Source organism: Scylla paramamosain, chromosome 38 (genome assembly GCF_035594125.1).
Source record: "Scylla paramamosain isolate STU-SP2022 chromosome 38, ASM3559412v1, whole genome shotgun sequence".
Classification (NCBI taxonomy): Eukaryota; Metazoa; Arthropoda; class Malacostraca; order Decapoda; family Portunidae; genus Scylla; species Scylla paramamosain.
The window spans coordinates 3,643,535-3,667,512 of NC_087188.1; positions in this window are offsets into that span (position 1 = coordinate 3,643,535).

Sequence of the window (23,978 nt, forward strand, 5' to 3'; positions counted from 1 at the left end):
GATGGTAGTTTCGCATGTAATTTGGCATTTTGGTAACTAAGAATGTGAAAAACACTCAAAATACTCAATTTGGTAAGGTAGTTCTGTTAATCGATTAAAAGTGTTATTCATGCATTTATTCATGCATGCATTTATCTATATACACGAGTTTTTGCGTTTATTGCCTTGTGATTCTTTTAAAACTATAAAACACTCATTATACACGTTTCTCGTAATGTCCTTTTGTTTTTTAATATAGAGTGCTTTACATCGATTTTTTGCATTTTTTGTAGGTAACAAGCTCAAAAACATTCAAAATATATATTTTTGGTAATGTTATTCTATATCTTCATATAGGATGGTTTGTATCCGCTTTAGCGTTTTTCTACGTAAAACACTGAAAAGACACGTTTTCAGTAATTTTCTTTTGGATTCACATATTGACTGACTTCCATATTATTTATCGTTTTGGTGACTAACATGCTGAAAAACACTGAAAAGACAGGTTTCTGGTAAAGTCCTTTAACTTCCTTACAGAGGTGGCTTTGCATGCATTTTAGGGTTTGGTACATAACAATCGAAAAAAAAGCTATAATTAACTTCTATGATAATATTCTTTTTTCCACATAAATTCCGTGAATTTTGGCAGAATTTTAGCATCTCGGTACCTATGAAGATAATATAACCAAAAAAAAAAAATCCCATTTTTTTATTTATTTATTTTTCTGAAGAGTGTTATTTGTGGGTTTTAGCTTTTTGGTTCTGAAGGAAATTAAAAATCACTCATAATACACGTTTCTCGTAATGTTCTTTCGTTTCCCAAAAATAAGGTTCTTTACATGTATTTAAGCGTTTTTATAGATAACATGATGAAAAACACTCAAAATACATGTATTTTGTAATGTTATTCTGTTTCTCCATAAAATGTATTTTGCATGCGTTTTAGCGTTTTGGTACGTAAGGAGCTCAAAAACACTTAAAGGCAAGTTCTTGGTAAAATTTGGTTTTATTCCCATGTAATGTGATTGCCCTGACTTTTAGTGCCTTACTGCCTATCACGCTCAAAAACACTCAATAGAAACTTTTCTGAAAATGTCGTTTTTTTTTTTTACCACATAAAGCTGGTTTTGCAATCAATTTGGATTTTGGGTAACTAAGAATGTGAAAAGCACTCAAAATACACGCATTTAGTAAGGTTTTTCTGTTTCTCAATTAAGAGTGTTATTCATGAGTTTCGGCATTTTGGTATCTAGGAAACTAGCTAGTTTCGCATGTAATTTGTGATTTTCGTAACTAAGAAAGTGAAAAACACTCAAAATACACACATTTTGTAAGGTAATTCTGTTTCTCAATTAAAAGTGTTATTCATGAGTTTCATCATTTTTGTATCTAAGAAACTTCTCTAGGTAAAGGAGTTTTTGCGTTTTTTGCCTTTTGGTTCTTGTGGAACTATAAAACACTCATTATACACGTTTCTCAGAATGTCCTTTTGTTTTGCGATACTTTGCATCCATTTTTGCATTTTTTTTAGGTAACAAGCTCAAAAACATTCAAAATATACATTTTTGGTAATGTTATTCTATTTCTTGTTATTGGTTGGTTTGCATCGTTTTTAGCGTTTTTCTACGTAAAACACTGAAAAAGCATGTTTTCAGTAATTTTGTTTTGGATTCCCATATTGATTGACTTCCATGTTATTATCGTTTTGGTGCCTAACATACTGAAAAACACTCAAAAGTAAGGTTTCTCGTAAAGTCGTTTAATTTCCTCATGTAGGTGGCTTTGCATTCACTTAAGAGTTTGGTACATAACATTCCGAAAAAAAAGCTAAAATTAACTTTTTTGATAATATTTTTTTTCACATAATTGCCCAGAATTTTCCCAGAATTTTGGCATCTCGGTATCTATGAAGATAAATAACAAAAAAAAAAAAAAGCCGTTTTTTTTATATATTTATTTATTTTTTCTTTATAAAGAGTGTTATTTGTGAGTTTTAGTTTTTTGTTTCTTAAGGAACTTAAAAACACGTTTCTCGTAATAAACGTTTCTCGTAATGTCCTTTCGTTTCCCAAACATAGGGTTCTTTGCATGTATTTTCGCGTTTTTATAGGTAGCATGATCAAAAATACTCAAAATACATGTTTTTGGTAATGTTATTCTAATTCTCCATAAAGGGTGTTTTGCATTCGTGTTAGCGTTTTGGTATGTAAGGAGCTCAAAAAAAACTTAAAGGCATGTTCTTGGTAAAAGTTGGTTTCATTCCCATGTAATGTTATTGCCCTGCTTTTTAGTGCTTTATTGCCTAACACGCTCAAAAACATTCAAAGTCACTTTTCTGGTAATGTCATTTCTTACCAACATAAAGCTAGTTTTACATGCAATTTGGGGTTTTGGTAAATAAGAATGTGAAAAACACTCAAAATACACGCATTTAAGAGTGTTATTCATGAGTACCAGCATTTTGGTAACTAAGAAACTTCTCCATATACACGAGTTTTTGCGTTTTTTGCCTTGTGGTTCTTGTGAAACTATAAAACTCTCATTATTCACGTTTCTCGTAATGTCCTTTTGTTTCCCAATATAGAGTGCTTTGCATCCTTATTCGCGTTTTTTGTAGGTAACAAGATTAAAAACACTCAAAATATACCATTTTGGTAATATTCTATTTGTTCATATTTGTTGGTTTGCATCTGTTTTAGCGTTTTTCTACCTAAAACACAGAAAAGACACGTTTTCAGTATTTTGTTTTGGATTCTCATATAGAGTGACTTCCATATTATTTATCGTTTTGATGCCTAACAAGCTGAAAATCACTCAAAAGATAGGTTTCTGGTAAAGTCGTTTAATTTCCTCATATAGATGGCTTTGCATGCACTTTAGGGTTTGGTAAATAACAGTCCGTAAAAAAGCTAAAATTAACTTTTTTGATAATGATCTTTTATCACATAATTGCCCTGAATTTTGCCAGAATTTTGGCATCTCGGTACCTATGAAGATGAATAAAAAAAAAATAAAAAAATTCCTGTTTTTCTATTTATTTATTTATTTATTCTGAATAAAGAGTGTTACTTGTGGGTTTTAGCTTTTTGGTTCTTAAGGAACTGGAAAACACTCATAATACACGTTTCTCTAATATCCTTTCCTTTCCCAAACATAAGGTTCTTTTCATGTATTTAAGCGTTTTTTATAGATAACATGATTAAAAAACACTTAAAATACCTGTTGTTGGTTATGTTATTTTCTTTCTATATAAAGTGTGTTTTGCATTCGTTTTAACACATATAAGGAGCTGAAAAATACTTAAGGCAAGTTCTTGGTAAACGTTGGTTTTATTCCATGTAATGTGATTACCCTACTTTTTAGTGCTTTATTGCCTAACACTCTCAAAAACACTCAAAAGACACTTTTCTGGTAATGTCATTTTTTTCCCACATAAAGCTATATTCGCATGGAATTTCGTTTTTTTTTTTAACTAAGAATGTGAAATAACACTGAAAATACACGCATTTAGTAAGCTTGTTCTGTTCTTCTATTAAGAGTTTTATTCATGAGTTTCAGCATTTTGGTATCTAAGAAACTTCTCCATATATACGAGTTTTTGTGTTTTTTGCCTTGTGGATCTTGTGAAAGTATAAAACACTCATTATACACGTTTCTCGTAATGTCCTTTTGTTTCCAAATATAGAGTGCTTTGCATGCATTTTCGCGTTTTTTGTAGGTAACAAGTTCAAAAACACTCAAAATATACGTTTTTGGGGATGTTTTTCTATTTCTTCGTATTGGTTGGTTTGCATCTGTTTTAGCGTTTTTCTACGTAAAACACTGAGAAGACATGTTTTCAGTAATTTTGTTTTGGATTCCCATATTGAGTTACTTCAATGGTATTTATCGTTTTGGTGCCTAACATGGTAAAAAAACACTCAAAAAACAGGTTTCTTGTAAAGTCGTTTAATTTCCATATATAGGTGGCTTTCCATGCACTTTAGGGTTTGGTACATAACAGTCCGAAAAAAATCTAGAATTAATTTTTTTGATAATGTTCTTTTTTCCACATAATTTCCCTGAATTTTGCCAGAATTTTGGCATCTTGGTACCTATGAAGATGAATAACAAAAAAAAAAAAAATTGCTATTTTTTTATTTATTTATTTTTTTCTCTATAAAGAGTGTTATTTGTTGGTTTTAGCTTTTTGGTACTTTAAGGAACTTAAAAACACTCATAATACACGTTTCTCATAATGTCCTTTCGTTTCCCAAATATAGGGTTCTTTGCATGCGTTTTTATAGGTAACTTGATCAAAAACACTCAAAATACATGTTTTTTGTAATGTTTTTCTGTTTCTCCATAAAGGGTGTTTTGCATGCGTTTTAGCGTTTCAATATGTAAGGAGCTCAAAAACACTTAAAGGCAAGTTCTTGGTAAAATTTGGTTTTATTTCCATGTAATGTGATTGGCTGCTTTATAGTGCTTTATTGCCTAACACGCTCAAAAACACTCAAAAGACACTCTTCTGGTAATGTCATTTTTTTTCCACATAAAACTATTTTCGCATGCAATTTGGGGTTTTGGTAACTAGGAATGTGAAAAACACTCAAAATACACACATTTGGTAAGGTTGTTCTGTATCTCAATTAAGAGTGTTATTCATGAGTTTCAGCGTTTTGGTACCTAAGATTCTCAAAAACAATCATAATGCACATTTCTCGTAATGTCGCTCTTTTTCTTCATATTTTTGGGTGCTTTGCATGCATTTTGGCATTTTTTTTCACGTAATAGCTGAAAAACACTGAAAATACACGCTTTTGGTAATAAGAACATAAGAACATAAGAAATAAGTAAATCTGCAAGAAGAATCTGCTATTATTGACTCCATTATTTTACATTCAACAGAAGTTAAGCTGACAGGTTAGACGTTAAAGTTTTATCTCCTTTCTTAAAGGTAGGTACTATATTCGCCTGCCTCCAAATTACCGATACCTCACATGACTAAAGTGATTTCCTAAGGACAGAAACTAACAGATTACTTATAACCTTTTTCCTTTCTTTAAATACTGTGGAATATATTTCATCTGGTCCTGGTGACTTGAACTTTTCAACTTATCTATCTTCTGTTCCACTATCTCTTTTAGTTATGGTAATATCTGTCAGCTTCTCATCTTCTTCTATTCTAAATATCTTCTCACTATTCGGCAAATCCTGCATGTTTTCCTGGGGAAAGACAATTAAAAAATACTCGCTCACAATTTTACTAATCTCCTCCCAACAACTAAGCAGGTCCCATTCTGCTTTCTTTAAGGAACTATTGTTTCTCTATTCTTCGTCTTATATGCCTGATAAAATTCCTTGAGGTCCATCTTCGCTTGGCTGGCTACCTTTAATTGATAACTATTTTTAGCTTTCCTTGTTAAACTCCTGACTTTTCTAATTCATTATATTATGGCCTTAAAATCACTTCCCCTCTCTTTAATCTCATATATACTTCTCCTTCGCCCTATGTAGTGTTTTAACCTCAGTCATCCATTTAGGATCATTCTTCTGCGATCTTTTTCTTTTGTAAGGGATGTTCCCTAACTTTCCTGAATGTAATTTATCAACGAAATATTTATTTCGCTTCTCCACAAAGGGTGTTTTGCATGGGTTTTAGCGTTTCTGTAAATAAGAACCTATAAAACACGTTTTTAGTAATGTTGTTTTGTATTCCTTTATAGAGTGCTTTCCATGTTTTTTAGCGTTCTGGTGTCTAACACGTTGAAAAACACTCAAAAGGCACGTTGATGATAATGTCGTTTCGTTTCCCGATAAAGGGGGCTTCCAATGCATTTTGTCTTTTGGTACTTAACAATATGAAAAAGAGTTTAAGTAAAAGTTTTCGGTAGAGTTGTTTTTCCATATAAAGTGCTAATCATGTGTTTTTGAGTCTGGTTACCTAAAAAGCTCAAAATCTCTCATAATACACTTTTCTCGTAATGTCCTTTGTTTTCTCCATGTAGGATGCTTTGCGTGTAATTTGGCATTTTTGTACTTAACAAGCACAAAAACAATCAAAATACAAGTTTTTGGTAATGTTATTCTGTTTCTCCATAAAGGTTGTTTTGCATGCGTTTCAGCGATTTCGCACGTAAGAAGGTCAAAAACACTCTAAAGATACTTTCTTGGTAATGTTATTTTATATTGCCAAATAGGGTGCTTTCAATGCTTTTTAGCATTTTGATTCCTAACACTCAAGTTTCCTGTAATATAGTTTTGCTTCTTCATATAGAGATCTGCATGCATTATGATGTTTTGCTACATAATATGAGAAACGCTTGGTAAACCAAGCTGTTTTTTTATTGAAAATAGGGTGTTCTTCATGCATTGTAGCGTTTTGGTGCCTAAAACGCTCAAAAAAAAAAAAAAAAAAAAAAAAGACACGCTTCTGGTAATTTCACATTGTTCTCCTATATAGGGTGAATCGCTTCCATTTTACCGTTTGGTACCTAACAATGTAAAAAACACTCAAAATACAAGTTTTTGACAATGTTGTTCTGTTTGTCTATACAGAGTTCTATTCAAACGCGTTTTCGCGTTTTGTTACCTAACAAGCTCGAAAACACTCCAAATACGCGTTTCTCGTAAAGTCCTTTTGTTTACCTATATAGTATACTATACATGCATTTTGGCAATGTAACAAGCTCAAAAACAATCATTTCATATTTCATTTTGGTAATGTTACTCTGTGTCACGATCAAGGGGATTTTCCATGTTTTAAGCTTTTTCATAGGTACCTCAAAACACTGAAAAGGAAAAGTTTTGGTAATGATGTTTTGTTTTTTCGATATCGAGTCCTTTCTATGATTTTTAGCGTTTTGTTGTCTAACACTCTTAAGATATGTTTCCTGTAATGTCGTTTTATTTCACCATAGAGGGCGATTTACATGTATTTTGGCGTTTTGTTTTCTGTGAAAAACACTCAAAATGCACAATTTTTGTAATGTTGTTCTGTTTCTCCAAATAGAGAGCTATTTATGCGTTTAAGCGTTTTGTTCCCTAAGAAGCTCGAAAGAGAGAGAAAAAAAAAAAAAAATCAAAATACACGTCTCGCGTAATGTTCTTTTCTTTTCCGATGTGGTGTACTTTATATTTTGGTGTTTTTTTTTTTTTTTTTTACGTAACAAGCTCATAAACACTAAAAATACACGTTTTTGGTAAAGTTATTTTGTTTTGTATTTTAAACAGTGTTTTGAATGCGTTTAAGCGTTTTGGTACGTAAGCAGCTAAAAAAGACAACGTGTCTAGGTAATATATATATAGCTATAGAGTGTTTTTCATCCTTTTTGTGCTTTTGTGCCGAACCTGCTCCAAAAGACATTCAAAAGACATGTTTCTGAAAATGAAAATTCAATTCATTTTTCGGTGATGTTATTCTTTTTCTCAATAAGAAAGTTTTGCATGCCTTTTAGCACTTTTTTGGACGTAAGAAGCTCCTAAACACTTCAGAGATATGTTTTTGGTAATGTAACTTTTTTTTTTTCTATGTAAGAAACTCAAAAACTCTTAAAATACACGGTTTTTGGTAAATGTATACTGTTTCTCAGTATTTATTTTTATTTATTTATTTACTTTATTTATTTATTTATTTATTTATTTATATTTTATTTTATTTTATTTTATTTTATTTTTTTGCATGGGTTTCACCGTTTTATTACGTAAGTAAATCCAAAAAAGACACGATTTTGGTAATATTGTTTCGTTTTCCTTTATAGGTTTTTTTTTCCATGTTTTTTTGTGCGAAACTAGATTCATGTTTTTTAGCGTTTTTGTACCTAAGAAACTCAAAAACACTCATAATGCGCGATTTTCTTAATCACTTTTTGTTTCGCATTATAGGGTAAATTATATGTATTTTCACGATATGGCATCTAAGAATGTGAAATACACTCAAATTACACGTTTTTTTTTCTCTCTGTTTCTTCATATAGAGTACTATTCATGCGTTTTAAGCGTTTTCATAATTAAGAAGTTCAAAAACATTCATAATAAACGTTTCTCGTAGTGTCTTTTCGTATCCCTTAGTTTGCATCCATTTTGACGTTTTTGTACGTTTCTCTTCCTAAAACGATAATAAATACTCAAAACACACCTTTATGTAAATGTTATTTCTTTTTTTTACATATAGGGTGATCGGCATGCATTTTTGCGTTTTGTTATCTATAAATGTGAAATACAGTAAAATACACATTTTTGGTAGTTTTCTGTTTTTTTTTTTTTTTCCACATTGAGTGCTATTTATGTGTTCTCATGTGTTGGTACCGAGGAATCTCAAAAACACTCACAATACACGCTTCTTGGAAAGTAGGTGGCTTTGCATGCACTTTAGGGTTTGGTACATAACAGTCCGAAAAAAATTTAAAATTAACTTTTTTGATAATGTTCTTTTTTTCCACATAATTTCCTTGAATTTTGCTAGAATTTTGGCATCTTGATACCTATGAAGATGAATAACAAAAAAAAAAAAAAAAATGCTATTTTTTTATTTATTTATTTTTTTCTCTATAAAGAGTGTTATTTGTGGGTTTTAGGTTTTTGGTACTTCAAGAACTTAAAAACAAAATACACGTTTCTCATAATGTCCTTTCGTTTCCCAAATATAGGGTTCTTTGCATGTATTTAAGCGTTTTTATAGGTAACATGGTCAAAAACACTCAAAATACATGTTTTTGGTAATGTTTTTCTGTTTCTCCATAAAGGGTGTTTTGCATGCATTATAGCGTTTCAATATGTAAGGAACTCAAAAACACTTAAAGGCAAGTTCTTGGTAAAATTTGGTTTTATTCCCATGTAATGTGATTGCCCTGCTTTTTAGTGCTTTATTGCCTAACACGCTCAAAAACACTCAAAAGACACTCTTCTGGTAATGTCATTTTTTTTTTCCACATAAAGCTAGTTTCGCATGCAATTTGGGGTTTTGGTAACTAAGAATGTGAAAAACACTCAAAATACACGCATTTGGTAAGGTTGTTCTGCATCTCAAATAAGAGTGTTATTCATGAGTTTCAGCGTTTTGGTGCCTAAGAATCTCAAAAACACTCATAATGCACGTTTCTCGTAATATCGCTCTTTTCTTCATTTAGGGTGCTTTGCATGCATTTTGGCATTTTTTTTCACGTAATAGCTGAAAAACACTGAAAATACACGCTTTTGGTAATAAGAACATAAGAACATAAGAAATAAGTAAATCTGCAAGAAGGCATCAGGCCTACAAGTGGCAGTACTTGTATGAAATATGCCTACCTATTTCCACCTATCATCCCCATCCATAAATTTGTAATTTTCTCTTACTCTTCCCAAATGCCTCAGGGTAATTTTTTTCCCACATAAAAGCTAGTTTCGCATGGAATTTGGGGTTTTGGTAACTAAGAATGTAAAAAAAACACTCAAAATACACGCATTTAGTAAGGTTCTTCTCTTTCTTGATTAAGAGTGTTATTCATGAGTTTCAGTATTTTGGTATCTTAGAAACTTCTCCATAGTCGAGTTTTTGCGTTTTTTGCCTTGTGATTCTGGTGAAACTACAAAACACTCATTATACACGTTTCTCGTTATGTCCTTTTTTTTTCCTTATATAGAGTGCTTTGCATCCATTTTCGCGTTTTTTTTTTTTATGTAACAAGCTCAAAAACACACAAAATATACTTTTTTGCTAATATTATTCTATTTCTTCATATTGGTTGCTTTGCATCCGTTTTAGCGTTTTTCTACGTAAATCTTTTAAAAGACACGTTTTCAGTAATTTTGTTTTGGATTTCCATATAGAGTGACTTTCATATTATTTATCGTTTTGGTGGCTAACATGCAGAAAAACACTCAAAAGACATGTTTCTTTTAAAGTCGTTAAATTTTATCAGATAGGTGGCTTTTGCATACACTTTATGGTTTGGAACATAACTCCGAAAAAAAAGGAAAAATTAACTTTTTTGATAATATTTTTTCCACATAATTTTCCTGAATTTTGCTAGAATTTTGGCATCTTGGTACCTATGAACATCAATAACAAAAAAAATAAAATTGCTATTTTTTTATTTATTTTTTTTCTCTATTAAGAGTGTTATTTGTAGGTTTTAACGTTTTGGTATTTAAGGAACTTAAAAACATTCATAATACACATTTCTCGTAATGTCCTTTCGTTTCCCAAATATGGGGATATTTGCATGTATTTAAGCGTTTTTATAGGTAACATGATAAAAAAACACTCAAAACACTTGTTTTTGGTAATGTTATTCTGCTTCTCCATAAAGGAGTGTTTTGCATGCGTTTTAGCGATTTGGTATGTAAGGAGCTGAAAAACACTTCAAGGCAAGTTCTTGGTGAAAGTTGGTTTTATTCCAATGTAATATGATTGCCCTGCTTTTAGTGCTTTATTGCCTAACACGCTCAAAAACACTGAAAAGATCCTTTTGGTAATGAGATTTTTTTCCCACATAAAACTAGTTTTGCATGCTTTTTAGGGTTTTGCGAAGAATGTGAAAAAAACACTCAAAATACACGCATTTGGTAATGTTGTTCTGTTTCTCAATTAAGATTGTTATTCATGAGTTTCAGCATATTGGTATCTAAGAAACTTCTTTATATACACGAGTTTTTTGCGTTTTTTGCCTTGTGGTTCCTGTGAACCACAAGTTCTTTTGCCCGAAAATAATAATACACTCATTATACATGTTTCTCGTAATGTCCTTATCTTTCCCAATAGGGAGTGCTTTGCATCCATTTTTGCGTTTTTTGTAGGTAACAAGCTCAAAAACACTCAAAATATACCTTTTTGGTAATGTTATTCTATTTCTTCATATTGGTTGGTTTTCATCTGTTTTTCTACGTAAAACATCGAAAAGACACGTTTTCAGTAATTTATTTTTCGATTCCCAAAGAATATTCCCAGAATTTTGGCATCTTAGAACCTATGAAGATGAATAACAAAACAAAAAAAGAAAATTTTATTTTTTTTCTCTATAAAGTGATATTTGTGGGTTTTAGCTTTTTTGGTACTTAAGGAACTTAAAAGCACTCATAATACACGTTTTTCGTAATGTCCTTTCTTTTCCCAAAAATAGGGTTCTTTGCATGTATTTAAGCGGTTTTATTGGTAACATGATCAAAAACACTCAAAATACATGTTTTTGGTAATGTTCTTCTGTTTCACCATTAAGTGTATTTTGCATGCGTGTTAGTGTTTTGGTATATAAGGAGCTCAAAAACACTTAAAGGCAAGTTCTTGGTAAATATTCGTTTTACTCCGATATAATGTGATTGCCCTCCTTTTTAGAGTTTTATTGCCTATCACGCTCAAAAACACTCAAAAGACACTTTTCTTGTAAAGTAATTTTTTTTCCCAACAAATCTATTTTTGCATGCAATTTGGGGTTTTGGTAACTAAGAATGTTAAAAGCACTCAAAATACACGCATTTAGTAAGGTTGTTCTGTATCTCAATTAATAGTGTTATACATGAGTTTTAGCATTTTGGTATCTAGGAAACCTCTCCATATACACAAGATTTTGCGTTTTTTGCCTTGTGGTTCTTTTGAACTACAAAACACTCATTATACACTTTTTCTTGCAATGTCCTTTTGTTTCCCAATATAGAGTGCTTTGCATCAATTTTCGCGTTTTTTATAGGTACCAAGCTCAAAAACATTCAAAATATACGTTTTTAGTAACGTCTTTCTATTTCTTGATATTCGTTGCTTTGCATCCGTTTTAGCGTTTTTCTACGAAAAACACTGAGAAGACACGTTTTCAGTAACTTTGTTTTGGATTCCCATATAGAGTGATTTCCTTATTATTTATCATTTTGGTGACTAACATGCTAAAAAACACTCAAAACACAGATTTCTGGTAAGGTCGTTTAATTTCCTCATATAGGAGGCTTTGCATGCACTTTAGGTTTGGGTCCGAAAAAAAAAAAAGCTTAAATTAACTTTTTTGATAATATTGTTTTATCATATGATTGCCCTGAATTTTCCCAGAATTTTGGTATCTCGGTACCTATGAAGATGATTAAAAAAGAAAAAATTCCTATTCCGAAAAAAAAGCTGAAATGAACTTTTTTGATAATATTGTTTTATCATATGATTGCCCTGAATTTTCCCAGAATTTTGGTATCTCGGTACCTATGAAGATGAAAAAAAAAGAAAAAAATTCCTATTTTTTTTTCTAAATAAAGAGTGTTATTTGTGGGTTTTAGCTTTTTGGTACTTAAGGAACTTAAAAAAAAAACACTCATAATACACGTTTCTCGTAATGTACTTTTGTTTCCCAAAAATAATGTTGTTTGCATGTATTTAAGCGTTTTTATAGATAACATGACCAAAAACACTGAAAATACATTTTTTTGGTAATGTTATTCTGTTTTTTTTTATAAAGTGTGTTTTCCATGCGTTTTGTATATAAGGAGCTCAAAAACACTTAAAGGCAAGTTTTTGGTATAAATTGGTGTTATTCCAGTGTAATATGATTGCGCTGCTTTTTAGTGCTTTATTGCCTATGACGTTCAAAAACACTTAAAAGACACTTTTCTGGTAATGTCATTTTTTCTCTGAGATAAAGGAGATAAAATGTGAAAAGCACTCAAAGTACACGCATTTAGTAAGGTTGTTCTGTTTCTCAATTAAGAGTGTTATTCATGATTTTCAGCATTTTGGTATCTAGGAAATCTCTCCATATACACAAGATTTTGCGTTTTTTGTCTTGTGGTTCTTTTGAACTATAAAACAATCATTATACACTTTTCTTGCAATGTCCTTTTGTTTCCCAATATAGAGTGCTTTGCATCTATTTTCGCGTTTTTTATAGGTAAAAAGCTCAAAAACACTCAAAATATATCTTTTTGGTAACGTTTTTCTATTTCTTGATATTGGTTGGTTTCCATCCGTTTTAACGTTTTTCTACGTAAAACACTGAGAAGACACGTTTTCAGTAACTTTGTTTTGGATTCCCATATAGAGTGAGTTGCTTATTATTTATCGTTTTGGTGACTAACATGCTAAAAAACAATCAAAACACAGATCTCTGGTAAGGTCGTTTAATTTCCTCATATTGGAGGCTTTGCATGCACTTTAGGGTTTGGTACATAACAGTCCGAAAAAAGGGCTGAAATTAACTTTTTTGATAATATTCTTTTATCACATAATTGCCCTGAATTTTCCCAGAATTTTGCCATCTCGGTACCTATGAAGATGAATAAGAAAAAAAAAAAAAATATCATATTTATTTTATTTTTTAATTTTTTTTTCTTTTCTAAATGAAGAGTGTTATTTGTGGGTTTTAGCTTTTTGGTACTTAAGGAACTTAAAAAAAACACTCATAATACAAGTTTCTCGTAATGTCCTTTTGTTTCCCAAACATAATGTTCTTTGCATATACTTAAGCGTTTTTATAGATAACATGATCAAAAACACTCAAAATACATGTTTTTGATAACGTTATTCAGTTTCTCCATAAAGTTTGTTTTCCATGCGTTTTAAAGGTTTGGTATATAAGGGGTTAAAAAACACTTAAAGGCAAATTCTTCGTAAAAGTTGGTTTTATTCCCATGTAATATGATAGTTCTGCTTTTTAGTGCTTTGTTGGATATCACGCTGAAAAACACTCAAAAGACACTTTTCTGGTGATGTCATTTTTTTTTCCCAAAAGATGCTAGTTTCTCATGTAATTTGGCATTTTCGTAACTAAGAATGTGAAAAACACTCAAAATACATAATTTAGTAAGGTAGTTCTGTTTATCGATTAAAAGTGTTATTCATGCATTTATTCATTTTGGTATGTAAGAAATTTCTCTATATACACGAGTTTTTGCGTTTATTGCCTCATGGTTCTTTTAAAACTATAAAACATTCATTATACACGTTTCTTGTAATGTTCTTTTGTTTCCCAATATAGAGTGCTTTCCATCCATTTTCGCATTTTTTGTAGGTAACAAGCTGAAAAACACTCAAAATATATCTTTTTGGTAATGTTATTCTATTTCTTCATATTAGTTGGCTTGCATCCGTTTTAGCGTTTTTCTTCGTAAATCACTGAAAAGACACGTTTTCAGTAATATTGTTGAAATTGCTGAAAAAACACTCAAAAGACAGATTTCTGGTAAAGTCGTGTAATTTCCCCATATAGGTGGCTTTCCATGCACTTTTGGGTTTGGTACATAATTCCGGAAAAAAGCTATAAATTTTTTTTTTATAATGTGTTTTTTACATAATTTCCCTGAATTTTGCCTGAATTTTGGCATCTTCATACCTATGTAGATCAATAACAAAAAAAAAAAAATTCTATTTTTTTAGTTATTTATTTTTTTCTCTATTTGTGGGTTTTAGTTTTTTGGTACTTAAGGAACTTAAAAACAATCATAATACACGATTTTCGTAATGTCCTTTCGTTTCACAGACATAGGGTTCTTTGCTTGTATTTAAGCGTTTTTATAGGTAACATGATCAAAAACACTCAAAATATTGTAACAAAATAATGTATAAATGTAATTTGGGATTTTCGTAGCTAAGAATGTGAAAAAAAAAACACTCAAAATACACACATTTGGTAAGGTAGTTCTGTTTCTCAATTAAAAGTGTTATTCATGAGTTTTAGCATTTTGGTATGTAAGAAAGTTTTTGCGTTTTTTGCCTTGTGGTTCTTGTGAAACTATAAAACAATCATTATACACGTTTCTCTAAATGTCCTTTTTTCTTCCCAATATAGAGTGCTTTTACATCTATTTTCGCGTTTTTTTGTAGGTAAAAAGCTCAAAAACACGTTTTGGTAATGTTATTCTATTTCTTCATATTCGTTGCTTTGCATCCGTTTTAGCGTTTTTTCTACGTAAAACGCTGAAAAGACACGTATTCAGTAATTTTGTTTTGGATTCACATATTAACTGACTTCCATATTATTTATCAGTTTGGTTCCTAACATGCTGAAAAACACTGAAAAGACAGGTTTCTGGTAAAGTTGTTTAATTTCCTCATATAGGTGGCTTTGAATGCACTTTAGGGTTTGGTAAATAATAATCCGAAAAAAAAGCTATAATTAACTTTTTTGATAATGTTCTTTTTTCCACATAAATTCCCTGAATTTTGGCAGAATTTTTAAATTTTTATTTTATTTTTTTTCTCTTTAAAGAGTGTTATTTGTGGGTTTTAACGTTTTGGTACTTAAGGAACATCAAAACAGTCATAATACACGTTTTTCGTAATGTCCTTTCGTTTCCCAAAGATAGGGTTCTTTGCATGTATTTAAGTGTTTTTATAGGTAACATGATCAAAAACACTTAAAACACATGTTTTTTGTAATGTTTTTTCTGCTTCTCCATAAAGGAATGTTTTGCATGCGTTTTAGCGTTTTGGTATGTAAGGAGCTCAAAAACACATAATGGCAAGTTCTTGGTCAAAGTTGGTTTTATTCCCATGTAATGTGATTGCCCTGCTTTCTAGTGCTTTATTGCCAAACACGCTCAAAAACACTCAAAAGACACTTATGGTAACGTCATTTTTTTCCCACATAAAGCTAGTTTGGCATGCTATTTGAGATTTTGCTAACTAAGAATGTGAAAAACACTGAAAATACACGCTTTTAGTAAGATTGTTCTGTTCTTAATTAAGATTGTTATTCATGAGTTTCAGCATTTTGGTATCTAAGAAACTTCTTTATATACACGAGTTTTTGCGCTTTTTGCCTTGTGGTTCTTGTGAACCATAAGTTCTTTTGCTCGAAAATAATAAGACACTCATTATACACGTTTCTCGTAATGTCCTTTTGTTTCCCAATAGGGAGTGCCTTGCATCCATTTTCACCTTTCTTGTAGGTAACAAGCTCAAAAACACTCAAAATATAGCTTTTTTGTAATGTTATTCTATTTTTTTTTCATATTGGTTGGTTTGCATCCTTTTTAGCGTTTTTCTACGTAAAACACCGAAAATACACGTTTTCAGTAATTTTGTTTTTGATTCCCATATAGATTGACTTCCTTTGGTTTTATCGTTTTAGTGCCTAACATGCTGAAAAACACTCATAAGACAGTTTTCTGGCAAAGACGTTTGATTTCCCCATATAGGTGGTTTTGCATGCACTTTAGGGTTTGCTACATATTAGTCGAGAAAAAAAAAAGCTAAAATTAACTTTTTTGATAATGTTCTTATTTCAGAAAATTTCATGAATTTTGCTTAAATTTTGGCACCTCGGTACCTGTGAAGATGAATAAGAAAGAAAAAAAAATATCGTATTTTTTTATTTATTTATTTTTTTTTTTCTCAATAGAGTTATTTGTGGCTTTTAGCTTTTTGGTACTTAATGAATTTAAAAATACTTATAATACACGTTTCTCGTAATGTCCTTTCCTTTCCCACAAATAGGGTTCTTAGCATGTATTTAAGCGTTTTTATTGGTAACATGATCAAAAACACTCAAAATACATGTTTTTGGTAATGTTACTCTGTTTCTCCATAAAGTGTGTTTTGCATGCGTTTTAGCGTTTTGGTAAAGGCAAGTTCTTGGTAAACATTGGTTTTATTCCCATGTAATGTGATTGCCCTTCTTTTTAATGCTTTACTGCCTATCACGCTCAAAAACACTCAATAGACACTTTTCTGAAAATGTCGTTTTTTTTTTTTTTTACCACAAAAAGCTGGTGTCGCAATCAATTTGGGCTTTGGGTAACTAAGAATGTGAAAAGCACTCAAAATACACGCATTTAGTAAGGTTTTTCTGTTTCTCAATTAAGAGTGTTATTCATGAGTTTCGGCATTTTGGTATCTAGGAAACTACCTAGTTTCGCATGTAATTTGTGATTTTCGTAACTAAGAATGTGAAAAACACTCAAAATACACACATTTTGTAAGGTAATTCTGTTTCTCAATTAAAAGTGTTATTCATGAGTTTCATCATTTTTGTATCTAAGAAACTTCTCTAGGTACAGGAGTTTTTGCGTTTTTTGCCTTTTGGTTCTTGTGGAACTATAAAACACTCATTATACGCGTTTCTCAGAATGTCCTTTTGTTTTGCAATACTTTACATCCATTTTTGCATTTTTTAGGTAACAAGCTCAAAAACATTCAAAATATACATTTTTCGTATTGTTATTCTATTTCTTCATATTGGTTGGTTTGCATCCTTTTTAGCGTTTTTCTACGTAAAACACTGAAAAGACACGTTTTCAGTAATTTTGTTTTGGATTCCCATATTGAGTGACTTCCATGTTATTATCGTTTTGGTGCCTAAAATACTGAAAAACACTCAAAAGTAAGGTTTCTCGTGAAGTCGTTTAATTTCCTCATGTAGGTGGCTTTGCATTCACTTAAGAGTTTGGTACATAACATAAAATTAACTTAAATTACATAAGATAAAATTAACTTTTTTGATAATATTTTTTTATCCCATAATTGCCCAGAATTTTCCCAGAATTTTGGCATCTCGGTACCTATGAAGATGAACAAAAAAAAAAAAAAAAAAAAAAAATGCCGTTTTTTTATATATTTATTTATTTTTTTCTTTATAAAGAGTGTTATTTGTGGGTTTTAGTTTTTTGGTTCTTAAGGAACTTAAAAACACCCATGATACACGTTTCTCGTAATGTCCTTTCGTTTCGCAAACATAGGGTTCTTTGCATGTATTTTCGCGTTTTTATAGGTAGCATGATCAAAAACACTCAAAATACATGTTTTTGGTAATGTTATTCTAATTCTCCATAAAGGGTGTTTTGCATTCGTTTTAGCGTTTTGGTATGTAAGGAGCTCAAAAAAAACTTAAAGGCAAGTTCTTGGTAAAAGTTGGTTTCATTCCCATGTAATGTTATTGCCCTGCTTTTTAGTGCTTTATTACCTAACACGCTCAAAAACACTCAAAGTCATTTTTCTGCTAATGTCATCTCTTACCAACATAAAGCTAGTTTTACATGCAATTTGGGGTTTTGGTAAATAAGAATGTGAAAAACACTCAAAATACACGCATTTCGTAAGGTTGTTATGTTTCTCATTTAAGAGTGTTATTCATGAGTACCAGCATTTTGGTAACTAAGAAACTTCTCCATATACACGAGTTTTTGCGTTTTTTGCCTTGTGGTTCTTGTGAAACTATAAAACACTCATTATTCACATTTCTCGTAATGTCCTTTTGTTTCCCAATATATAGTGCTTTGCATCCTTTTTTGCGTTTTTTGTAGGTAACAAGATTAAAAACACTCAAAATATACCATTTCGGTAATATTCCATTTCTTCATATTTGTTGGTTTGCATCCGTTTTAGCGTTTTTGTACCTAAAACACAGAAAAGACACGTTTTCAGTATTTTGTTTTGGATTCTCATATAGAGTGACTTCCATATTATTTATCGTTTTGATGCCTAACAAGCTGAAAATCACTCAAAAGACAGGTTTCTGGTAAAGTCGTTAAATTTACCTCATATAGGTGGCTTTGAATGCACTTTAGGGTTTGGTAAATAAGAGTCCGTAAAAAAGCTAAAATTAACTTTTTTGATAATGATCTTTTATCACATAATTGCCTTGAATTTTGCCAGAATTTGGCATCTCGGTACCTATGAAGATGAATAAAAAAAAATAAAAAAATTGTTTTTCTATTTATTTATTTATTTTTTTTCTGAATAAAAAGTGTTACTTGTGGGTTTTAGCTTTTTGGTTCTTAAGGAACTGGAAAACACTCATAATACACGTTTCTCGTAATATCCTTTCCTTTCCCAAACATAAGGTTCTTTGCATGTATTTAAGCATTTTTTATAGATCACATGATTAAAAAACACTGAAAATACCTGTTGTTGGTTATGTTATTTTGTTTCTATATAAAGTGTGTTTTGCATTAGTTATAGCACATATAAGGAGCTGAAAAACACTTAAAGGCAAGTTCTTGGTAAACGTTGGTTTTATTCCATGTAATGTGATTGCCCTACATTTTAGTGCTTTATTGCCTAACACTCTCAAAAACACTCAAAAGACACTTTTCTGGTAATGTCGTTCTTTTCCCACATAAAGCTATATTCGCATTGAATTTCGTTTTTTTTTTAACTAAGAATGTGAAATAACACTGAAAATACACGCATTTAGTAAGGTTGTTTTGTTTTTCTATTAAGAGTTTTATTCATGAGTCTCAGCATTTTGGTATCTAAGAAACTTCTCCATATATACGAGTTTTTGTGTTTTTTGCCTTGTGGATCTTGTGAAACTATAAAACACTCATTATACACGTTTCTCGTAATGTCCTTTTGTTCCCAATATAGAGTTCTTTGCATGCATTTTCGCGTTTTTTTTTTGTAGGTAACAAGTTCAAAAACACTCAAAAGATACGTTTTTGGGGATGTTTTTCTATTTCTTCGTATTGGTTGGTTTGCATCCGTTTTAGCGTTTTTCTACGTAAAACAGTGAGAAGACATGTTTTCAGTAATTTTGTTTTGGATTCCCATATTGAGTTACTTCAATGATATTTATCGTTTTGGTGCCTAATATGCTAAAAACACTCAAAAGACGGGTTTCTTGTAAAGTCGTTTAATTTCCATATATAGGTGGCTTTGCATGCACTTTAGGGTTTGGTACATAACAGTCCGAAAAAAATCTACAATTAACTTTTTTGATAATGTTCTTTTTTCCACATAATTTCCCTGAATTTTGCCAGAATTTTGGCATCTTGGCACCTATGAAGATGAATAACAAAAAAAAAAAAAAAAATTTCTATTTTTTTTTTTTTCTCTATAAAGAGTGTTATTTGTGGGTTTTATCTTTTTGGTACTTAAGGAACTTAAAAACACTGATAATGCACGTTTCTCATAATGTCCTTTCGTTTCCCAAATACAGGGTTCTTTGCATGTATTTAAGTGTTTTTATAGGTAACATGATCAAAAACACTCAAAATACATGTTTTTTGTAATGTTTTTCTGTTTCTCCATAAAGGGTGTTTTGCATGCGTTTTAGCGTTTTAATATGTAAGGAGCTGAAAAACACTTAAAGGCAAGTTCTTGGTAAAATTTCGTTTTATTTCCATGTAATGTGATTGCCCTGCTTTATAGTGCTTTATTGCCTAACACGCTCAAAAACACTCAAAAGACACTCTTCTGGTAATGTCTTTTTTTTTTTTTTCCACATAAAGCTAGTTTCGCATGCAATTTGGGGTTTTGGTAACTAAGAATGTGAAAAACACTCAAAATACACGCATTTGGTAAGGTTGTTCTGTATCTCAATTAAGAGTGTTATTCATGAGTTTCAGCGTTTTGGTACCTAAGAATCTCAAAAACACTCATAATGCACGTTTCTCGTAATGTCGCTCTTTTTTTAAATATATGTATATGTATATATATATATATATATATATATATATATATATATATATATATATATATATATATATATATATATATATATATATATATATATATATATATATATATATATATATATATATATATATATATTATTATGTTATTTGTGGATTTTAGGTTTTTGGTAGTTAAGGAACTTAAAAACACTCATAATACACGTTTCTCGTAATATCCTTACGTTTCCCAAACATAAGTTTCTTTGCATGTATTTAAGCGTTTTTATAGATAACATTATCAAAAACACTCAAAAAAGAAGTTTTTGGTGATGTTATTTTAATTCTCCATAAAGTTTGTTTTCCATGCGTTTTAGCGGTTTGGTATGTAAGGAGCTCAAAAACACATATTGGCAAGTTCTTGGTAAGAGTTGGTTTTATTCCCATGTAATATGATTGCCCTGCTTTTTAGTACTTCATTGCCTAACACGCTCAAAAACAATTAAAAGACACTTCTGGTCATTTAATTTTTTCCCTCATAAAGCTATTTTGCATGCTATTTTGGGTATTGCTAACTAGGAATATGAAAAACACTCAAACTACACGCATTTTCTAAGGTTGTTCTGTTTCTCAATTAAGATTGTTTTTCATGAGTTTTAGCATTTTGGTATCTAAGAAACTTCTTTATATACACGAGTTTTTGCGTTTTTCTATGTAAAACACTGAGAAGATACATTTTCAGTAATTTTGTTTTGGATTCCCAAATAGAGTGAGTTCCTTATTATTTATCGTTTTAGTGCCTAACATGCTGAAAAACACTCAAAAGACAGATTTCTGGTAAGGTCGTTAAATTTCCTCATATAGGAGACTTTGCATGCACTTTAGGGTTTGGTACATAACAGTCCGAAAAAAAAAAGCTAAAATTAACTTTTTTGATAATATTCTTTTGTTCATATAACTTTCCTGAATTTTCCCAGAATTTTGGCATCTCGGTACCTATGAAGATGAAAAAAAAATTCCTATTTTCTTTTTCTAAATTTAGTGTTATTTGTGGGTTTTAGCTTTTTGGTACTTAAGGAACTTAAAAAAAAACACTCATAATACACGTTTCTCGTAATGTTCTTTTGTTTCCCAAACATAATGGTCTTTGCATGTATTTTAGCGTTTTTATAGATAACATCATAAAAACACCCAAATTACATGTTTTTGGTAACGTTATTCTGTTTCTCTATAAAGTTTGTTTTGCATACATTTTAGCGGTTTGGTATATAAGGAGCTCAAAAACATTTAAAGGCATGTTCTTGGTAACAATTGGTTTTATTCCAATGAAAAGTGATTGCCCTACTTTTTAGTGCTTTATTGCCTATTACGCTCAAAAACACTCAAAAGACATTTTTCTGGAAATGTCATGTTTTCGCAGATAAATCTGGTTTCGCATGAAATTTGGGTTTTTGGTAACTAAGAATATGAAAAAACACTCAAAATACACGAATTTGGTAAGGTTGTTCTGTTTCTCATGTGTTATTGATGAGTTTCAGCATTTTGGTATCTAAGAAACTTCTCAATATACACGAGTTTTTGCGTTTTTTGCCCTGTTGTTCTTTTGAACTATAATATACTCATTATATACTTTTCTTGCAATGTCCCTTTGTTTCCCAATATAGAGTGCATTGTATCAATTTTAGCGTTTTTTTTTTTGTAGGTAACAAGCTCAAAAACAATCAAAATATACCTTTTTGGTAATTTTTTTTCTATTTCTTGATATTGGTTGGTTTGCATTTATTTTAACGTTTTTCTACGTAAAACACTGGGAAGACACGTTTTCAGTAATTTTGTTTTGCATTCCCATATAAAGTGAGTTCCTTATTATTTATCATTTTGGTGACTAACATGCTGAAAAACACTCAAAAGACAGATTTCTGGTAAGGTCGTTTAATTTCCTTATATAAGAGGCAGTTTTAGGGTTTGGTACATAACAGTCCAAAAAAAAAGCTAAAATCAACTTTTTTGATAATATTCTCTTATCATATAATTGCCTTGAATTTTCCCAGAATTTTGGCATTTCTGTACCTATGAAGAAAAAAAAAAAATCCTATTTTTTAATTTTTTTATTTATTTATTTTTTCTAAATAAAGAGTGGATTTTAGGCTTTCGGTACTTAACAACACTCATAATATACGTTTCTCGTAATGTCCTTTTCTTTCCCAAACATAAGGTTCTTTTCATGTATTTAAGCGTTTTTATAGATAACACGATCAAAAACACTCAAAATACCTGTTTTTGGTAATTTTATTCTGTTTCTCCATAAAGTTTGTTTTACATGCGTTTTAGCGGTTTAGTATATAAGGAGCTCAAAAAACACTTAAAGGCATGATCTTGATAAAAATTGGTTTTATTCAAATGTAATGTGATTGCCCTGTTTTTTAGTGCTTTATTGCCTATCAGGCTCAAAAACACTCAAAATACATTATTCTGATAATGTCATTTTTTTCTCACATAAAGCTGGTTTCGCATGCAATTTGGGGTTTTGGTAACTAAGAATGTGAAAAGCTCTCAAAATACACGCATTTAGTAAGGTTGTTCTGTTTCTCAATTAGGAATGTTATTCATGAGTTTCAGCATTTTGGTATCTAGGAAACTTCTCCATATCCACATGTTTTTGTGTTTTTTGCCTTTTGGTTCTTTTGAACTATAAAACACTCATTATACACTTTTCTTGCAATGTCCTTTTATTTCCTAATATTGAGTGCTTTGCATCAATTTTCATGTTATTTGTAGGTAACAAGCTCAGAAAAACTCAAAATATACCTTTTTAGTAATGTTTTGCTATTTGTTTTTTATATTGGTTGGTTTGCATCCGTTTTACCGTTTTTCTACGTAAAACACTGAGAAGACACGTTTTCAGTAATTTTGTTTTGAATTCCCATATAGAGTGAGTTCCTTATTTATTTATCGTTTTGGTGCCTAACATTCTGAAAAAAACACTCAAAACACAGATTTCTTTTAAGGTCGTTTAATTTCCTCATATAGGAGGCTTTGCATGCAATTTAGGGTTTGGTATATAACAGTCCTAAAAAAAGCTAAAATTAACTTTTTTGATAATTTTGTTTTATCATATAATAGTCCTGAATTTTCCCAGAATTTTGGCATCTCGGTACATATGAAGATGAATAACAAAAAAAAAAAAAATCCTATTTTTTTCATTTTCTTACTTTTTTTTTTCTAAATACTCGTATAGAGTCTTATTTGTGGGTTTTAGCTTTTTGGTACATAAGGAACTTAAAAACATTTATAATACACATTTCTCGTAATGTCCTTTCGTTTCGCAAACATAAGGTTCTTTGCATGTATTTGAGCGTTTTTATAGATAACATGATCAAAAAGATTCAAAATATATGTTTTTGGTAATCTTATTTTGTTTCTCCATAAAAGGTGTTTTGCATGCGTTTTAGCGTATTGGTATGTAATGGGCTCAAAAACAGTTAAAGGCAAGTTCTTGGTAAAAGTTGTTTTTATTCCCATGTAATGTGATTGCCCTGCTTTTTAGTGCTTTATTGCCTAACACGCTCAAAAACACTCAAAAGACAATTTCTGGTAATATCATTTGTTTTCCCACATAAAGCTAGTTTTGCATGGAATTTGGGGTTTTGGTAACTAAGAATGTGAAAAAAACTCAAAACACAGGCATTTAGTAAGGTTGTTCTATTACTTAATTAAAAGTGTTATTCATGATT